The sequence below is a fragment of the Bacillus rossius genome, chromosome 6 (assembly GCF_032445375.1).
Source record: "Bacillus rossius redtenbacheri isolate Brsri chromosome 6, Brsri_v3, whole genome shotgun sequence".
NCBI classification, from domain to species: Eukaryota; Metazoa; Arthropoda; class Insecta; order Phasmatodea; family Bacillidae; genus Bacillus; species Bacillus rossius.
In genome coordinates this window covers 709,493-731,332 of record NC_086334.1, presented here as the reverse complement: position 1 = coordinate 731,332, position 21,840 = coordinate 709,493, and the positions used below count along the sequence as shown (strand labels likewise).

Below are 21,840 nucleotides of genomic sequence, written 5' to 3'. Positions count from 1 at the left end.
CAACCAGGATGACATTGACTCAGTAGTTCCTTCAGGACGGGCAGAGGACTCCTACACCCTCCAACCAGGATGACATTGACTCAGTAGTCCCTTCAGGACGGGCAGAGGACTCCTACACCCCCCAGCCAGGATGACATTGACTCAGTAGTCCCTTCAGGACGGGCAGAGGACTCCTACACCCCCCAACCAGGATGACATTGACTCAGTAGTCCCTTCAGGACGGGCAGAGGACTCCTACACTCCCAGCCAGGATGACATTGACTCAGTAGTCCCTTCAGGACGGGCAGAGGACTCCCCTCCCCCTCCCCCTGAGGTCACGTCTCCGGGGAGTGAAACCTCCGCGCGGGTTCTTGGAGGAGTGGGGGAGAGCTTCATGAGCCGCGCGGCCGCCTCGCCGTGGTTCAGTCGACTCCTGGCTCCTGCAGCGGCGGTGTGCAGACAGGACTTCACCTCATCTCCCGGCGACACGAGGCGCGCGCACGGCAAGGTGAGGCGCTCTTCGCTCTTCGACAGCCCCGTCGCATGTTTGTGCTTACAAGGGTATTGTGGGTAACCAAGTGGGTGCTCTGATTTGTGGCATACCGTGTTCACCGAGGACAATTATTATTAGTGTAGGGTTTTACCTCAAAAGATTGTGCACCTAGGTCAACTTGTTGGGTGCCTTTTTTTATAAACAACATATTAGTCCCACGTGCATAATAATTTTGAAATTTTTTTATATCTTCTTTTTGAACAACGAATCGTTTTATTTAAGAATCATTTGAGGGGCTTCTGAACATAGGTGTGTAAATCAGTAATTTTGGAGGACTGAGTTTGCCATACCTAATTAAAATTTGAACGTTGTAGATATGAAACATATAGCTAACTCAAAGCTACAATATATTTTACCACCATTGTGTTTCGGAGCTTCCGTTTGATACCTGATTACGCAGTGGAAACGAAGGGTGGAGGAAAACGTTCATCCATGCTATTCCGGTATAGAATTGTAGGATACTAGATGTTGGCGACGCGGACAAAAATAGTAGTACATGTCAGATCAGTGCCTTGCTCGTAGAAGCGAAAGAGCATTCGAGGCGCGTACCAGTGTCTCCCTTATGCGCTCCTGCATTTCTAGACCTTATGCCCTCGGCCAGGCGGCCACATTAAGGCGACGGTGGGTACGTATTGGGCTCCAAATGACTTCGGTACAGACTCAGTTCCCATGACGGGCGTGGAATAGGATCCGTGAACCTGCCCCTCGAGTGAACACCCTTAACCTCTCAGCAGTTGTTTATCCTTGTTGAAATGTAAGGAGATAAGCACAAGCCACTCGCGGGCTGTCCGTGCATCTCCTTGCATTCCGTCACTGCTGGTGTGGCGTCCAGAGGTATGACTGGTGGTGCGGTGTCGCATCACTTTGGGTGGCTTCAATTCCGCCCGTATAACCTTCACTCCTTAAATGTCATGAGGTACTGAAGAAAAGAAGGTTGGTGACTAACAGGAATAAATACAAGTATTTTCTGACAAATATGAAAATGAGAAAAAATGTTTTTTTGGCCAAATTCTCTATTGTCAGAAACAACCATGAGGAATATGCTCAGCACTTTTTAACTCTTACCAAAGAAGAAATTATTTTCTACACCTTTGCTTTGAAAAAAAAAACTGATCTCTCCAAATTTGCCCAAAAATCTTTACTATACGTTTGTTTATTTAACGTGATAACTGAAAAAAGTTACGTTTAATCTTTTCATGGGCGCTAGTTTTGTTTCTTCCCAGTGCCATTATAACCAGGACATCCCCGTCTCTGTGAAGCCCAAACCACCTCACACGATGGCCACGGTAGTTAGTCTTGAACTATGCGGGGAACCAAATACAATTGACAAACTCGTGAGGTGCGCAGTGTTTTATGTTACTGTAATTCTGGTATTTCCTTTCCAGTGGCGAATACAAACCTTTTTTTAGGGTGGTATAAAAAATATAATGTTTATATTAAAAACGTCTACGTCAAAGAGCAAAGGTTTTGTACTGTTAAATTATCATTCTCAATTTTCATTCGTCATTTTTCTGTTTTGTTTGTAGTTGCAGGCGTTGTAAAACCTCATATCGCAACACCATACAGTGTATTTTTTTTGTAACCTGGGGAGGGGGAAATATTTCCACCCTATAACCCCCCCTCCCCCCAGAATTGTATCCGCCACTGTTCATATTACGTGTAAATTAATTAAATGGTTTTTACTCTGTGCAAGAGAAAATTACTGGTTTCAAATCTTCCTTTTGACGTGACAACGTCTAATAAATCGATGAACGCCGGCTGCACGCACGAAAAAGTTTCCCGTTACGCACATTGTTCCGTTACGCTGTGTCCCGTTACACACATTGTTCCGTTAAGCTGTGTCCCGTTACGCTCATTGTACGCTTGTGCCGCATCTATCTCTCTTCCACTCGACTGTTTATAAAGTGTAGTGAAAAGTTAATGTGTTTTTCATTGCTTACTACAGCAAAAATTTCGACAGTAAAGGTTAATTGTTCTTGAATTTTAAAAATATGATTACTAGTATAATTTCAAGTATTTATTCTTTTATTATTAAAATAAAAACGATTCAATTTTATTCATGAAGAATGCAATAATTTCATCAATGTTTTGTTATGACGTTGTCACGTTAAACTATCGTCCGTAAACCAACTTTACAGACAACCAATTTTTTATTTTTTAAATTTCTTCCTGGTGCTTCTGTTCTACTTACGATCGAATTTTGCAATTAGCCGTCGTTGTTATTCAACCGATATCCAAGTGTCTCTCTACGTCCGTCATCTTTCTCGAAGATGCAAGAAGATGACTACCGGTAAAACGTTTCAGGATACAGTCGTGAGCCTCTGGACGTTTTGTAATCTCACATCTTCTTATCACTGTAATAGCCACTGTCGTAGGCACTGGAAAACTTAGTTATTACGTAGAATAAACTGAGAAGTTTAATTGCTTGCTTTGAGTGTCAGCATGGAGGCCTAATGAGATTGATGGTAAATTAATTGTTTATGTTTATTATAATTTTTTTACCTAGAAACAGTTCATACGAATTAAATTGTCGTAGCTTTCTTGCCATTTGTAGTAGAACCCTCCTCTAATTGGATGGTACTAGAGTCAACAGGCGAAGGCCTTTCGTGATTGGCCATCTGAGATCTACCACCTTCCAGGTCTCAGCTGAGTCTTAACCCTAAAGATGCCTGTTGCAGTGCAGAACGAAACGTCGGTACACACTACCGCTCGAAAGTGGCTCAACCTTTTAAGCACAATGGCTGCGAAAACTTGCATCCAGTTTAAGTTGATACGAAGAAAGGGATTTTTTTAAATGCAAATAGATCTTCTGTTCTAGACAGGCATCCAAGTGTTCCACTGGGTAGAAGGAAGGGCTCTGTGTTGGACGCAATAAGCTGTCATTCTGTAGAGGGAGGGGATGAGATCGGCGCACGTGTGAACCCACCTTCCAGGCGGCAGAGAAGCGGCGTGACCAGGCGTGTTCTTCCACGTGCTCATCTGGTCACGCGCGTCGTGGGGTGACTGTACTCGAGTGGAGCTCGTAGCAGTGCGAGCCTTCCAGCATAGAGAACGCATATTAGGTGGGTTCATAATGAAGAACACTTATTTTCTGCTGGACGTTTTAAGCCATGCTCCAAGTAACATACACTCACACTCGCAACCAGGGGCGTAGCCAGGAGGGGGGGGGGGGGGTTAGGGGCTAACCCCCCCTCCCCCTTTAGAACCAAAAATTTAATTAATTTCTTATTCATCACTCAAACAAATTTCATATTAAAATTAATAAAAATTTTACCATTACAATATTTAAATTTAAGAACCGAAAACTGCTAAAATAGCACTATTTTACACCTTAAAATCAAAATTTTCCCGGGGGACGAGCCCCGGACCCCCCGCTTTAATACTGGGGGGGGGGGGGGAGTGCATGCTTCTTAACACCCCCCATAAACAAATCCTGGCTACGCCACTGCTCGCAACACTCTCTCGCACTTGCTTCAGTGAGGCTTCGCATACTTATCACGTGCTCGTACTCACTCGAAAATATATTTAATTACAATTATAACAACATAATGTTATGTATTTATTTTTTTGTGAATACTATTACTTTTTTAAATCTTTTCACTGTTAGGACCTTGCTTAGAGCCGACGAGGTGTAAGAAACTGAGACACACATTACCGGTTCACCCTCTCCCTAAAATATACCCTTAGAGAATTAAAAACAAAATAAATATTGAAAATCGAAAAACCTTATAAACAGTTCAATCTTAAGCGAAAGTAAATTACACACATATGTTACGAAACAATGTGTAGCATAAACAAAAAATATTTTCTACCAAACTTGAATTGAATCAATATCAACAAAAATATATAAATATGTGATAAAACATTTAAAACATCATGATTTTAAAAGCCAAAAACTAACAATTTTCAAATTTAACTTTGTTGTTCTGTGCCTAATGTTGCACGAATTGAATACCAAAATAAAATTGTTCATATATCTGATACGCTGGTATGTTTAAATTTAACTGTTATAAAATAACAGAGATGTTATTTACTTTTAATTGTAATAGTGTGTTATAAAAATATTTTGCTTATAAAATGGAAACGAATATGCAAAATAGTATCATAAATATGTTAGTATAAATTCTAGACATCATACAGTTTACAACTAAATCCAAGGGTTATTTTTAGGACAGAATTGTAACACAGATTTATTTTTGCATTTAAAATGTTGTTGGCAGTTTAGTAGTAAAATAAATCTTAGAAGTGTAGAATGTTTAAAAACCCAAAGTTTGTTTAAGTGTTTGATGTTTTTGGAAAGCGAGGTGAAACTAGGAGAGTCTCGGCTTCTACAAGCAAAAAAATGACATTTTAAAATATGTAAAAAATTTACTCCATCTTAACTATGTGTACGTAAATAATGTTAAAAAGGCTCTTTCTGTTGGTGAGCTTGACGTGTTAGTTCTGAGCATGCGTCCTACTGAGACATTCTGTTCAGAGATTGTGAGTCTGTGAGACTGCGAGACTGTGAGGCTGTGAGTCTGTGAGACTGTGAGTCTATGAGGCTGTGAGCCCGCGAGACTGTGAGACTGAGACTGCGAGGCTGTGAGTCTATGAGTATGTGAGGATTGAGGTTGAGGCACGAGTAAGAAGTTCCTGCTGGCTAAGAGCTGCTTCCACCCCTTGGCTCTGACGGCCAAGCAGATCCTGAACTCCCGCTGAGTGTAACAACCTGTGTGCCTGAGCACACACACACACACACACACACACACACTGAGCTCGCAGTGTTGATTCTCAACGAGAAAAATGATGCTATCGCTGCCCTTTTATTTCCAAAATTAAACAACAAATGTTTCCTTGTTTTCAAGTTTTGGCTTACTTTAACAACTTATATATGAAACTATATTGGATATATCGATTCAAGTTAGTGGCAGCGTTCCGATTGATGAAGAACTTCTCGTACAAGAAGTTATTGACTTTGGAATGAACTTTGACAGTTATCGTGCTCCTTCTTCTCAACACAATCTCAAAAATCAAGCTGCGTCGGTTATGGACCAATATTTCAACGACGCTAACACAGGCTGTGAATGCTCCAACGTTACCCGATAATACTACCGATATTCAAGAGGTTTAACCTACCACTACCATCATGTGCTCAGGTGGAAAGGCTTTTCTCCTATGCAAGAAACGTTCAACATGTCAAAATACATTCAAATTAGTGATGGAAAATTGGAAAAACGCTTTATTATTGCAAGCTAATTCATCACTCAACTCATAAGTGAATGAAGTGTACTTACTACTATAGGGAAGTGGAAAAACTTGATAATTATGTTTTTATAAAGTTGGTATAGAATATATTTTTAATGGAATAATTTGAACATATATTGTTTGGTGCACTATTGCATTTTTCAAAATTTAAGTATAATGTATATTCATTTTAATTTTATAATATTACATCAACCTATTAGTTTTACTGTAACCAGACATATTTTGATTTCATCACAACAATTACTGATATTATATTTATAAATTACTACAATTTTTAAGTAAATTAATCTTTGTATTTAAATATTGAAGTCACGTTATTTATATTTCATTGTATTTTTTTAACACTTGGTTCCATTTCTTTCCAACTATAGAAGCATAACACGTTAAAATAACTATATTTTGATATTATATTAGTGTAATACTATGTATAGACTATTGCCTTATTCAATTGTTTTATTACTTTTAAAAGTTCAATATAGAACTTAAATACCATGTGTTTATACATTTTTGAGACACTGATTCAGTGCCAATTTGATAGGCGATTATTTTTGTTTATGCCACATAGGCCTAGTGTTATGTCACTTTTGTGTGTTATTTAATTTTTCCTAATTAATTGGCATATTGAGTAATTTCTTTTAAAATTTTTAAGGCCTTATTAGAGTGTAGACAAGAGTTTTCGTGCAGGATCTTGGAAAATAACCAGCAATGTAGTTCAGAGCTCGAGAAAACAGTGTAAATAATAATGAAGGTGATAAATTCGCGTATTCACTGATAGGCGAATACGAGTATGCGAATATGAATATTTTATTCATATATTCCTATTACCCAATAAGTTAATACGAATATTCACACGAAAAGTCTAATACAGCTGTAATCATATTCACACCTGCAAAACGAATATATTCGAAATCACACCTGTTAATGCAAATATATTCATATTCATAGAAAATAATTTTGTGAATACGTTGGTTAGGTCCTTGTGACATTGCAGGTAAGTAGACTATTCAATATTATTTCGATTCATGGAAACGATATTGACATCAGTAAGATATATCACTTCCCTAAATGATTGAAAATATTTGGACGTTTATAATTTTTTTTACAAATATTTGCATCGTAAATATCGTAAACTATGAAATTGCGGATTCGCCCTACAATCGGGAATATATTTATTTTTTGTTACAACCCAGACTCATTTTGTGTGGACTTCGATAACCCGCGATCAAGCTGCGACCAGAGCTGATACAACTGGCCCGAGCTGTCTCAGCAGTATTCGCAGCGCGCAGACACCGGGACAGCGCCGTAAGGACGCAGTTAGCAGTTGCGCCAGCGGTGCGTGCGAAGCGGCGACGCCAGCGCTCCCACGCGGCGGCGGGGGGAACCGCGCCTGTAGTTGCGACACCCGCCGCCAGGGCTGTCTTCTCACTGGGTCGTGTCGCCTTCCCAAGCGCGCGCACGGCAGCCTGATGTCCACGATACGCCGCACGCAGCAGCCGAGGAGTCAGGGTCCTGTGGGGGAACACAGTTCACAGGGCGAGAGCAACACACGGACAGCTCCGAAGTGCTCCGAAGATGGCCGATCTCTCGGGGGGAAAAAAAAAGCACAATATTGAAAGGGTTTATATAGTTTACGACCACAGAGTATTTTAATAACGCTAACCTTACCAAACCAACCTTTAATTTTAGTTGTGATAACCCTAATCTAATCTACCCAGCACGGGGGGAAAAAAACTATGTTTATTACAGTGACCGAAAGTAACCTAACCATCTACTTCCGTACACTTCGTAGCTGTTGGGGTGGTGGTTGTGTCTCTCTTCCCCGGGAACGGCAGGCTGTCCTGAGGATAGACAATGGGAGCGGTCACCCCCTCCCCCAAGAACAACTATCCATAAACCTCTTATAACTAGGGACCGGAAAAATTCGCGGGTTCAATGACCTCCAGGATGAACTCCATAGTTCTACGTACACTCGGTCAAATGCCACCCACTCATTGGCTGCTGTCTTGTGAGACGTCCCAACGTAACAGCCGGTGATTCGATAAAGCTTCGGTCGGGTGTTCCTCATTGGCCCAGAGTCACCCAGGTGAGTTGTGAGCCAATAGCAGAGGCAGCACTGAGGTATAACTATTTGTATTTTAGCCTATCGCGAAATGAATTTGCGAATTTTTCCGGTCTCTACTTATAACAAAAAAAAAAAAAAAAAAAAAAAAAACTGGAGTGAAAACAATACCTAATGTACTCTACTGCGCACCTGACCTTTGCAGTAGGTTAAACGTTTTTCGAGATAACACTGAATATTTGTTAAGAAAATTGGTGCGTAATTTTATATTTTGAATGATTTCCCATGCAGGCATTTTTTTTTCAAACCTTGGAAAATATAATTGAATATTAAATAATTGATCTTTATATTATTTTATCATGCTTATAAATGTGCGTAGTTAACACTGAAAAGCTATTCAGGGAACTGTTTACAAATATCTTTAACTATTGGAGATACTGGGACAACACAAAGTAAAAATGCCCGGGTAATAAAAATTTAAATAAACGTACTCGATGGTTGTAATTTTATTCGACTCTGGGCCTAGGGGAGTAATTTTTTTTAAAAATTGATCAGCGTTTTGTTTGACATGAAGCATGTCAGTGAGAAATGAACATCTCTGAAAGCCCTGCGTAATTATCTGCTTTCGCCTGATTGCGTATCCTCATCGCCAACATCAATATTGATGCTGGCCTAGATACTTTTATTAATGTGTCGTGAAAGGTGAAAGTTTTACGGTGTTATAAATGTATACGAATATTGCTGCAGCGCGAAATCGTATTCTAATTTGCATAAAAGAAAATAAACCGATTTCATTGACCATCAGTTCAGAATACGGAACATTTAATAACACTTGCGGTCGTAGAACTACTTCTCCTAATTAATTGCAAATAAAAAAAAGGTATGCGAAAAATTAAACAGGCTCATTTTTACTAGTCTACTGGGTGGATTATTTTTCTCGATAGTTATTCCCAAAATAATTCAAACAAATGGTAGTTTCACGGTGCAAAAATCCATTAGTCAGTTTTACCTATGATTACCTATGATTTTTGGGGTGTTGAATCTGAAACTATAGTTATACAACAAAATTTCCTGGTACGTTTGGAGATATTTGCTAAAAACAGCGAAATTTTAGCACATTTTTTTATTTTTCGCATATAATTTCAACACTATATGTGATTACGAAATACTCAATCATATTGTTTTTAGAAAAAGACTAAATGTGCCACCATTTGAGCTGAAATTCAGCTCTATGCGTACCATAGTTCTAGAGACACAGCACTTCCAAAATTGGTAATTTTTTTCAAAAAAATAATTAAAGTCTTAAGGATTGTGTCAAATTTTGGGTAACATAATGATCATACGAAGAAAATTGTCAGGAGTTAAGGTGTAGCAAATCTATTAAACTTTAATTCTATCACAAAACGAATCACGTAGCCCTATAAAAATATTAGAAAATTGGATCTTGGATGATTTGATCTAAACCAAATCCATGACTTGAAAACTTCGCGGGTTTTTGTACTAAATACACTATATTTGTGTTTTATATGTAAGATTATAATTATAGTAAAATATAAATGATTATTTACATAATTATGTGCAAAAATGTGACCCAGTCTTTATTACTCACCAGAGATGAGTAGCTTCTAATCGCGGTAATAAACAAATAAACTATTAATACGAAACTGGCATGAGAAATATATTGTAAAACTTTTTAAAAATAATGCCGAGCGTGATAAATGTATACAAATTGTGTTTTCAACCACATTTCTGGACACGAGGGGCTTCTTAGTTCTGGGGCAGTGACCCCTCCCCCCTCCCCGCGGATCTACGCCCACGGCAAGAGGTATGAAAACATTAGAAATGCAAGATGGCTGCCACGCGCCTCATCTCGTGTGACAGTCCGCGGGGGGGGGGGGGGGGGGGGGGGGGGGGTTGTCTCCCGATACAGGGCATTACCACACGGTTTAACTTGCGGGCTTTTTCAGTGGCTGAAATTACACAAAATTATATTGCATACGTTTTACATAATTAGCTAGCAAGATATACTTTCAAATATTTCGTGCTGTATGAGTAGGGAGAATGAAATGTAATAAAAACTACTATGTGCTATGTTTTAAATTATTTTAGAAAAAAAATATTACTTAGCCTTTTAAAATCCTTAGAATTTTTATGATTTAAAAACGCCAAATAAAATTAAAAATATTTTTTTTTAATGAAAAATTAAAACCGCATGACGCAGTGGCCTCCAGAATTACTTTTAATCACAAACCTTTTCAGTTACTCATTCCATTTGGTTCTCCTAATCCACAATGCACAAAAATGGTAAAAAATTCAACTTTTCCAGCTCAAAATGAAAAAAACTCAATTAATATATATATATAATTTTATGAAGTTCGGGCACTCAAACCGTCTACAAGTTTACTGTCGGGCATTTTTAACAATCTGACTTAATGTCCTCGCAGAAATTTCTTTAAAATTCAACACACAGACCCCTCATCACCACGCAGTTTTTGTGTGAAGACACTTGATAGAGATCGGGGAAGGTTTTTGTTTGGGTTCGACGTTTGTCACCATTATCATTAACATCGGGAATAACACCGTCTTAACTATAACTTCCTACCATCGCTACCATTGCTACCATCGGATTACACCAAACACAGCCTTCCCTTTCCTTTTGTAAGTAATTCTCTACAATGTCTTTGCAGGCATATTTAGGTAAACAGTAAATAACAGTTTTAAAGATAACATTCAGACAAAATCTGTATCACATACAGGATGTCTCAGTCCTTAATTACCAAACTATAGTTATTAATTTGACCGTTCAAATGTAACAAAAAAATGTATTGTGGATTGGTTTAGAAAAATCCTCAGTTCAGGAGGTATTTCAAATTTTGTGACTTCCAACTTTTCATTACCTTACCTTATAAATCTGACTGCAATATTCGAAAGAGCGATAGATTTCCTGTCCGATATTTTTTGTTTTCCATACTCAGAGACCGTTTAAAATTTGGTTTCTAATAGTTCACACACTTAAACATTAAAAATTCAAATTGTGTAAAAGTTAGTAAATGTAGAAAATTATTTTAAAAACAAAATTACATAAACCTGATAAAATGCTACAAAACCATCATCTACTAGACTTTTCATTGCAATACCCAGATATGAAATCAACGATGTAGTAGGGTTTATAAATGAAAATTGTATGTTAAAAAACGTGGTTAGAATTAAAATATTTTAGATTATTATAAACAATGTTTGGAGAGATATCGAGAGTGCTTAAATTTTTTTTTAAGTGTAACAACTTATCTCTCGTATGCGGCATTTGGTAAGAGTAATTTCGTGAACGGAACGGAAGTTGCATGGAAGGCAAATGTGTAACCACGGCGCTGCCATCTGTGACAGATAGCGCGAACCAAAGTTCGTAAAGCCAAAGGGAAACTCTATAGTATCAACGGTTTAATGAATTTTAACAAGATAAGTATTTCAGTAAAATTCATTGTAGAAATTCAGGTCTAAAGCTGGGGTTTATTATTTTATGAAGTCTTTTTCGCTTTTATCGGAGCGGTTTCATTATAGGTATAGTTTATCATTTCGGTCTTCTACTCAAATGTTTTAACAGTCGACGTGGCTGATCTATAGCAGTGGGTGCGGATACGACGGGTGATTCGTGTCAAGAAATTCAGATGAAAACACAATTTGTTTGTATATTTATCACGCTCCGCATTATTTTAAAGAATTCTACATTAAATTTCGTGTCCGAGTATCGTATTATAAGTGTAACATGAACACGAATACCCACAAATTTGCTCGTTACCGAGATGGGAGTGCATGACTTGATGTAAGCTTTTGGACATACGCCATTGCTAAGCACAGGTATGTCTGTAGAAGAAATCTACAAAAAACCCAAAAGACAAAAACACTAACTAAGCAAAAAATTGCTTTTGTCAACAGGATATAAACACCACTTTTTTGCTTAATTGGTGTTTTTGTCTTTTGGGTTTTTTGTAGTTTTCTTCTACAGACATACATGTGCTTAGCAATGGCGTATGTCCAAAAGCTTACATCAAGTCTCAGATACTACAAATCACTGGCGAGTGCTAAAATATACTTATTAGCCTAAAAAAAAACCCGTATTTAATACAACGATACGAATGAAGAATGATAACGTGACAACACAAGATGGCGGGTAAGACCAGGCAATTTGGTTCCAATATATTTAGGACTGGAGAAAAAAAATCTCGCATGAAAGTAATATTTGTACCTTGGCCCAGCGCCTGGCAGAAGGAGGCTGGAACAAGCGACAGACGATCGCTTATCATGGAGTATCTCGCCGGGGTTACTAGGACCTGGATCCTGTGTGGCGCTGGACCTGGATCCTCGAAGGGAAACGCGCGGTTCAAGTTTGCAACCGCGCTGACCCTGCTCGCGGCGCTACGGCATTTCCGCCGAGAGCTTTCACGCGCCGCCGAACTGACTTTCTTCCGAGTGGCGCCCTCTCGCAGACCGTGGGTGAGTCACCAACTGCTCGCTGCGTCCACACAGGGTCCCGTGACCCCCCGGCCTGGGACAGCCCAGCTAGGGGCGGTCCAACATTCACCCTTGAGATCACGTCTTCAACAGTTACTATCATAGCCACACTTTTATAAGATTTTGAAGAGTTATGTGAACGAGTCTTTCATTACTCGCAAGTAATGTGTAACATTATAACCTCGGCAACGAGAAAAAAAAATATTTGTTACATATACAGTAATGATACGAAACTAACACGAAATTTAAACGTTGAATTATTTAAATCAAGGCCGAGCGCGATAAATGTACGCAAATTGTGTTTTCGACTACATTTATGGACGCGAATCGCATTTAGTTTCCACGCCCGTCGCTAGAATTCGCTACCGGAGCAGCTACAACTATCGAATAATTCGATTTGTAGAGCAATATTTTAAACTATATATTGAAATGGCTCCGATGAAAGCGAAAAGGACTTGAAAAATACTAAACACCGGCTTTGGACCTAATTTTCGAAAAGTAACTGTATTAAAATACTGCCCCTCTTGTTAAAATTCATTAAACAGTTAACACCATAAAGTTACTCTTTGTATTTGTGAACTTTGATTTGCGCCATCCACCGCAGATGGCAGCACCGTGGTTACAGATTTCTTTCCATGCAATTTCCGTTCCATTCACGAAATTACTTTCACCAAATGCTGTATACCGAGAGGTAAATTGTTACATAAAAAAAAACACAGTACAGTAACACTAAAAAAATGTAAACAACACGTTAAAATATTAAACAGAATGTGGCGCATATTAGGTGTGGAATGCAGTATATTATTTTTTTATATTTCCAAGTTTAATTTTTTTTAAGTTGAAGGCGGGAAGGACCACTACTTGTCGGGCGCGTGTCCGGAGCCGTCCGACTGCTGACCGCACAGCTCCTTGGCTCGCCATCATCAGGGCAGCCGTCTGCTACTGAGAGGCCTCGCAGTCCTCTCGTTTTTAAAAACTTTCGTCTGAGAATTTTAGAATTAATTTTAAAGGATTATACGGAGAACGTACTCACGCTTTTTTTTTTTTTTTTCATTTTAAGAGGAGGAGTAGGAGCCAAAATACGTCATCAAGGATTCATCAGTTTAGTAACGTTTCAACATTGACAATTTTTTTCGTTATAACAGCGATCACACATTAAGAGATTTTTTTTAAAAGATCATAGCATTATGTCTGTTGACAGCATATCTACAGCTATAGTTATTTACTAAAATTAATTAAACACTAAACACCAGTGACTTCAAAAAGAACAAAAATCATTGTAGCAACTTCATTATAAACTTCAGGCATTTAACTAAATACTTTTTTGAAAACAAGTTTATAAAACTAAATGATAGAAAATTGGTATCCCTAATTTTTTTTTGTAAAAATTAGGTCGATATGATTATAAAATAAAATAACGTTTATTTCTATATATATATATATATATATATATATATATATATATATATATATATATATATATATATATATATATATATATATATATATTTTATCTAAGATAGTGAAACAAACCCTCCAGGGTACCTGGGTACCTTAGTCCCAGGCCCCTGGTCCCAGGTCCATGAGTCTCTGGGTCCCTAGATACCTGGGTCCCTGGCGAGCCCCACGCCGGTCGCCGAGCGACAGGCAGGGAGGGGAAACTCGGACAGAGAGACAGCGGGCGGAGCTCGGGGAAAGGTCGCGAGGCGGGATCGAAAGGACGACCGGCCGTGTCGGGTCGGAACTCGGCGCGGCGTTGCGCAACTCCGGCGGTGACACGCGGGAACCTCGGGTCGTCGCGGAAGTCACCAGAGAGGCGCCGGCATCTTCGGCGACCGGCTTGAAGGAACACGCGCAGTTGCCAACCGCCGATGCAATTAGCCGTTCATCGGGAGCCCGGCACCCGAGGTTTGCGCAACCGCCGTGGCTCTGCGGTCTGCCGGGAGATTGACGGAGCCGCCGGTTGTCGCTGGGAATGTGCAGTTTCCGTGAAATTGTCGTCCCGGCGCGGGAGGGTGTCGAGCTGATAGCTTCCTGCTCGGGGTGGGGGGTGGGGGGAGTGCCGACACCCACCTGGTTGCGCGGGAAACCTCCTGCTACACTCCACTGTTCGCCACCAGGGACTGGGAATATTGCCCGGGCCAGTGACCTCCGCAGTCCTCTGCCTCCCGTCCATTGGCTGCTGGTCGTCACGCGAGTTCGATACTTCCAGGTGGACTCTGAGTCCTCCAGTTCAACTGCGGGCTGTTTGCAGAAAGTTGATACATTTTAAAATCTCACTAGTTAAAAATTCCTGTCTCAATACAACCCAACAATCGTCAGTAAAATAAAATATAACACACGGAATATAGTTTTTTTAACGCTAAAGCCGCTGATCTAGAAAATTATCAAATTTTGAAACTAGTTCTCGAATGGGCGAACGAGTTATGACTCTTGAAATGTGCCGTATTCCGTTGTCGATGGTAAGAACTGAAAGAACAAAATAAACGAATCGTTTGAACGAATCAATACATTAAAATGATTAAAATGGATTCAAATGAATAGATTCGGTGAATTGATTCGTTCTGTCCATCATTAATGTGAAATGCAACCCGCTAAAAACACGGAAAACACTGTTGAAATGACAACCGACAGTGACATAAACTCTGAGCAAGCTTAAGACACCGGCAGCGCAGTTATTCCACCTGGCGGCCAAGTCGGAAACTATGAGAAAAAAATATGAATGCATTTGGATCAATTATTATACAGAATGTGCCGAAACTTATTATTCCCGATTAGAGACCTTTCAATATACCTAGCAAGGCAGATAGCCACAGCATATTCAGTAACGGAATCATCTGCTTCCCGAGTACGCGCCACGTCAGCGCAGAGAAAGTGCAGACTCGCGCTAATGTGTGTTCGGCGCGGTGCACTTTCCACGCCGCGCAGAGCGGTCCAGGTGGGATCCTCGCCCAGATGCGGGGGAGGCGCGCGGAACAATGGCGACTTGCGCCACGCACCGCCGCGCCGCGGGTCTCTTTGACGTGGAAGAGCGGCACGCCGCGGGTCTCTTTGACGTGGAAGAGCGGTCTCTTCTTGGTCGGGTTCCGGCGCTTGGTTGGAAGGTTTTTGAAACCTCGTTTTTGTTTCCCTTCTCCTTCCTGAAACTGATGTCGTCAAGAGCCTTGTGATTCGTTCCCACGTGTCCACTTTTAAGAACCCCGCCTACCTGGGCGTATTCGGTGTGCAGAGCTTTATGAAAAAACAACACGCGATTTGAAAACTACTCGAGATATCCGAGTGGAACCATTTTACGAAAAGCATTTATAGCCTTGCGCTTAGAGGCGACACTGCGCTAGGAGCACCAGCGAGCGTCGCACTTATCGTCCCGCCTCACTGACGCAAACACCCTTGACTAGAGGGGCCTCTAAGTGGTTAGACATACCAGGAGGATATATCAAGTCAATGATTGGTCAACTAACTCGCCTCCCACCAAGATTATTTTTCCAATTGAAAACATGGCTGACGTTGTCAGGTGTACACCCGTTTCTCACAACCATTCATGACGCCAATGGTCCATTTACACATCCTCTCCTTCATCGTTTCTAATGTTCCCGAACTCAGGGCGTATCTGTGTCAGTGAGGCTCGCTGGTGCTTCTAGCGCGGTGTCGCCTCTGGACTGGCGCGCTGTCTTCTCGTAGTGAAACTATTAGATTGGAGTGGTAACCATATGATTAAATGGCGGAGAAATGAAGATAAAGTGGTCATGCAAGTACCTTGAGAGCCATCAAGAATCTATACCGGGTGTTCATGCCAGAGAATTATTCTGGAGTCACGCGATTTGGTTGTTTTTACTCTCCTAAAAGTACTGTTTCGGGAAACAGAACGATTAATCTGCCCTCAGCGTATTCTTAAATGCTTTTAGCAAACACCACTCGGGCGAGTCGAGCAGTTTAGATATCGCGCGGTGCTTGTTGAGGCGTCGCACACCGAGTTGAGCCCACTCCTTACCTGGCTGCCTGCCCTGCCAGGCGCAGGACCCAGCCCCCCCCCCCCCCCCCCTGAGCTAGCCACCAGGTGTCATACCCGCGCCTGCTCTTCTGCAGCCATTGTTTCCACGCCATATTTCACATATTCCTTTATTCTCAATTTATATTTTTAAGACTGAACAACTTTATTTATTTATAGAGCTTGCGTATTGTTAAAGCTCGGAAGGATAGCCCAATCAATTAGATATAGTTCTTATTTACGAATTACATTAATAATACATAATAATAAATAAAATTAAAAAAATAATTACATAATTACTTATAAAATAAAGATCTAGATGCCTGTCCAGAGATCGAACACGCCATCCGCCACTAAGTGTTCCACTGGCGCGTGGCTGGCGAAGCACTGACCCGGGCAAGCGCGCCGTGTTCCGCCCAGAAGACGCGGCGGTCGAGGAACAGGTTCCCGCGCAAGTTCACAGCCGGCGGTGCGCGCGGGCGAAACTCCCGCCGGCGAGAGTGGTCACGCGCCGAGCAGCTGGCCTTTATCTTCCCCGGGTCGAGCAGTGAAGCACCGCTCTTCTTCAGCTTCTTCACTTCCCGCGCGGTGACGTCAGCGGCCGAGGCGAGGCACACGTGGTCCAGGGGGGGGGGGGGCCACGTGTCCACCTCTGTGCACTTGACTACCATACACTTGACGTCCTGTCCAGTGGCATAATGTCAAACCTACACTAATTTTGGGGGGTTGGAAATCGTTGAATATATAAGTGAGGCATTTTTTTTTTAAAATTCTCTAAACTGTCTCTTTTAAAAAAAATTATGGTTTTTGTGACACAGTGTTCTATGCTTCCGAGGTGCAGTTATATAGTCCGCTAAACGACTATCTCAGCACATTCTTGACATCTTAAACAGTCGTTATAAAAATTATGTTTCAATTTTTAAGAATACAAAGTTTAAAAAAAATCATGCACCGGACAGTGTCACTAAAAAAAAAATGTAAAATAATAGATTTACATGCATCCAAAAAAAAAAAAGAATAAATGAACCGAATTCAAAGGTCATGTGCAGACAGGAGTAGATTAACTTTAGTTATATTATTTTTTTTTTAAATTCTAGGTGGGGGGGGGATTGCCTCTATAGCCCCTCCCATAAGTCCGCCCTCGTGTGAGGGTCGCGGGTTCGAGCCCATCACCCCACATGTAGTTGGTCTCGTCTGCACCAGGAGTGGGGGGAGGCGGGTGGGCAGCACCTCGAGGAAACGTCCGCCGCGACTATCTCTCAACAATCCTGGTCTCTCTCGGCAGGCCAATGACCCAGCCACTCAGCCACTCAGCCACCCAGCCACTCAGCCACCCAGCCACTCAGCCACCCAGCCACTCAGCCACCCAGCCACTCAGCCACTCAGCCACCCAGCCACTCAGCCACTCAGCCACCCAGCCACTCAGCCACCCAGCCACTCAGCCACCCAGCCACTCAGCCACCCAGCCACTCAGCCACTCAGCCACCCAGCCACTCAACCACCCAGCCACTCAGCCACTCAGCCACCCAGCCACCCAGCCACCCAGCCACTCAGCCACTCAGCCACCCAGCCACTCAGCCACCCAGCCACTCAGCCACCCAGCCACTCAGCCACTCAGCCACCCAGCCACTCAGCCACTCAGCCACCCAGCCACTCAGCCACCCAGCCACTCAGCCACCCAGCCACTCAGCCACCCAGCCACTCAGCCACCCAGCCACTCAGCCACCCAGCCACTCAGCCACTCAGCCACCCAGCCACTCAGCCACTCAGCCACCCAGCCACTCAGCCACCCAGCCACTCAGCCACCCAGCCACTCAGCCACCCAGCCACTCAGCCACTCAGCCACCCAGCCACTCAGCCACTCAGCCACCCAGCCACTCAGCCACCCAGCCACTCAGCCACCCAGCCACTCAGCCACTCAGCCAACCAGCCACTCAGCCACCCAGCCACTCAGCCACCAAGCCACTCAGCCACTCAGCCACCCAGCCACTCAGCCACCCAGCCACTCAGCCACCCAGCCACTCAGCCACTCAGCCACCCAGCCACTCAGCCACCCAGCCACTCAGCCACTCAGCCACTCAGCCACCCAGCCACTCAGCCACTCAGCCACTCAGCCACCCAGCCACTCAGCCACTCAGCCACCCAGCCACTCAGCCACCCAGCCACTCAGCCACCCAGCCACTCAGCCACCCAGCCACTCAGCCACCCAGCCACTCAGCCACTCAGCCACCCAGCCACTCAGCCACCCAGCCACTCAGCCACTCAGCCACTCAGCCACCCAGCCACTCAGCCACTCAGCCACCCAGCCACTCAGCCACCCAGCCACTCAGCCACTCAGCCACTCAGCCACTCAGCCACCCAGCCACTCAGCCACCCAGCCACTCAGCCACTCAGCCACTCAGCCACCCAGCCACCCAGCCACTCAGCCACCCAGCCACTCAGCCACTCAGCCACCCAGCCACTCAGCCACCCAGCCACTCAGCCACTCAGCCACTCAGCCACCCAGCCACTCAGCCACCCAGCCACTCAGCCACTCAGCCACTCAGCCACTCAGCCACCCAGCCACTCAGCCACCCAGCCACTCAGCCACTCAGCCACCCAGCCACTCAGCCACTCAGCCACCCAGCCACTCAGCCACCCAGCCACCCAGCCACCCAGCCACTCAGCCACTCAGCCACTCAGCCACCCAGCCACCCAGCCACTCAGCCACTCAGCCACTCAGCCACCCAGCCACTCAGCCACTCAGCCACCCAGCCACTCAGCCACCCAGCCACTCAGCCACTCAGCCACTCAGCCACTCAGCCACTCAGCCACCCAGCCACTCAGCCACCCAGCCACCCAGCCACTCAGCCACCCAGCCACCCAGCCACTCAGCCACTCAGCCACTCAGCCACCCAGCCACCCAGCCACTCAGCCACCCAGCCACTCCGCCACCCAGCCACTCAGCCACTCAGCCACTCAGCCACTCAGCCACTCAGCCACCCAGCCACTCAGCCACTCAGCCACTCAGCCACCCAGCCACTCAGCCACTCAGCCACTCAGCCACTCAGCCACTCAGCCACCCAGCCACTCAGCCACCCAGCCACTCAGCCACTCAGCCACCCAGCCACTCAGCCACTCAGCCACCCAGCCACTCAGCCACTCAGCCACCCAGCCACTCAGCCACCCAGCCACTCAGCCACTCAGCCACTCAGCCACTCAGCCACCCAGCCACTCAGCCACCCAGCCACTCAGCCACTCAGCCACTCAGCCACTCAGCCACTCAGCCACCCAGCCACTCAGCCACTCAGCCACTCAGCCACTCAGCCACTCAGCCACTCAGCCACCCAGCCACCCAGCCACTCAGCCACCCAGCCACTCAGCCACTCAGCCACTCAGCCACTCAGCCACCCAGCCACTCAGCCACTCAGCCACTCAGCCACTCAGCCACTCAGCCACTCAGCCACTCAGCCACTCAGCCACTCAGCCACCGAGGCATCCTCACGAGCACCAGTCGAAATGTGCCTGACAGCGCCACAAGTCATTGCTGGCTTGAAATTTTGGGTGGAAATATCGACAACCTGAATTCGAGAAAGACTATTGTTCTGTAACATACATGCGGTAAAACATTGACTGATCTCCTTAATACAATGTTATTTGAGCCACAGCGGTCTACTTGCAGTAGCATGTATGCATACCTGAAATACCGTGCCAGAAATATTTTCTAGTAGAAAGCTCATAAGGATAAGCTCATAAAGATAAGCTCTTAAGGAAAAGATCATAAAAGAACTAGGACAAAAAGGAAAATATTTTTTGAGAAACTATCACCTGCCGGAGCAGGTTTGCAGGGAAAGCAATGAAGATCGTAAATACTATAATTTATTTCTGAACGGCGCATAGGAGACTGGCAAATAAGCATGACAAGAAAGTAGATGGATCATACTCTAATGAATAAGCCTCACCTCATATCAAGCTCTCACACCGAGAAATTAATAATTGCGGACATTCTTCAATTACCCGCCCAGATGAGTAGGTGGCGCTGCCCTGCGGCGGATGTTTGAAGCGTGCATGCGGGCTCGTGCCTGCCTCAGGCAGAGGGCGTGCCTAGAGTGTTGGGGGCAGTCCCGCAAGGGGATGCCTACAAGGTCGACCTTCCTGCCTTCACCAAGAGCATCCTCGCCCTTGTGTCCCAGGTAGTGGAGGGGGAAACACGTGAGCGAATCTTCCAGTAGTCACCAGAGATGTGCAGTGTCTAACCTCGGCGGCGAACCAAATTTATGTGCTTTCATGTTGCGAATACATTTGTAATAAGAAACGTGGACACGTAATTCAACTCGGGATTCTTTAAAATAATTCCGAGAGTGATAAATATTTACGCAAATTGTGTTTTCAACTGCATTTCTGGTCGCGAATCACACGTAGTTTCCGCACCCGCCGCTAGAATGTGCTGCCGGAGCAGATATTTAGACTATTGAATTATTTGATTAGCAGAGAAAAATTTTAAACTATATAATGAAACGGCTTCGATAAAAAGCGAAACAAGACACGAAAACAAAACCCGGCTTTGGAACTGATTTTCGATAAGGAATTTTATTAAAATACTGTCCAACTTGTTAAAATTCATCAAACAGTTAATACTATTAATTTTCCCTTTGGCTTTGTGAACTTTGTTTCGCGCCGTCCACCACAGAGGGCAGCGCCGTGGTTACACATTTCCGTTCCGTGCGGCTGCCGTTCCTGTCACGGTGACTCCCACCAGATGCCGTGCACCGAGAGCTGAGATGCCACCGCTCATGCTCGCAGGCGGGAGAGTCGAGTGACCTTGAAGGGCAGCCGGACTGGGAGCTCCAGCGGCGAGCCGGGTCCCCCCCCCCCCCCCGCCTTAAGGCCCGGGGTCACGGCGGGTCGCGTGACTTCCGGCAGGGAAACCCGACCCGCCGCGAGGAAGCGGAAATCATCTTCTCGCAAAGAAATACTTTCACAGTCGTGAGTTCGATGTAGTGAAATGTCTTTAAGGGGGTTACTTGATGTAAGCTTTTGGAGATACGCCATTGCTAGAGACCTGAAAAAATCGCGGGTTCATTTCGTGTTATGCTAAAATTCAAATAACTATACCTTAGTGCTGCTTCTGCCATTGGTCCACTGTTAATCTGGAGGACTGAGGGCCAATTAGAGACCCTCACTCATAGAAGTGTCAAATTACAGGCCACCCAGTCGAGACAACTCACAAGTCAGCAGCCAATGAACAGTTGGCATTTGCCAGAGGGTGTAAAGGATATTGGAGTCTATCCTGAAGGTCATTGAACCCGCGAATTTTCCCGGTCTCTAGCCATTGCTAAGCACTTTTCCTGAAGAAGAAAACTAAAACATACCCAAAAGACAAAAACACCATTTAAGCAAAAAATTGCTGTTGTTAACAGGATATAAACACTACATAATATTCCATAACAGGAATATGGTCAAAAAACCAAGAAAAACAAAGAAAAACGGACTAAGATAACGAAAAAACCCCCACAAATGATGACA

At 43.8% G+C, this 21,840-nt stretch overlaps 1 protein-coding gene across 1 annotated transcript in view; it reads left to right on the top strand.

The window, feature by feature from the left end:
- The first annotated feature begins 409 nt into the window (after positions 1-409).
- Positions 410-21,840, top strand: part of LOC134533357 (uncharacterized) — a 79,191-nt gene continuing 57,760 nt past the window's right edge. Inside the window, exon 1 of the mRNA XM_063370877.1 lies at positions 410-487. The gene's annotated coding sequence lies outside the window, so the exon portion shown is untranslated. The remainder of the gene's footprint in view (positions 488-21,840) is intronic.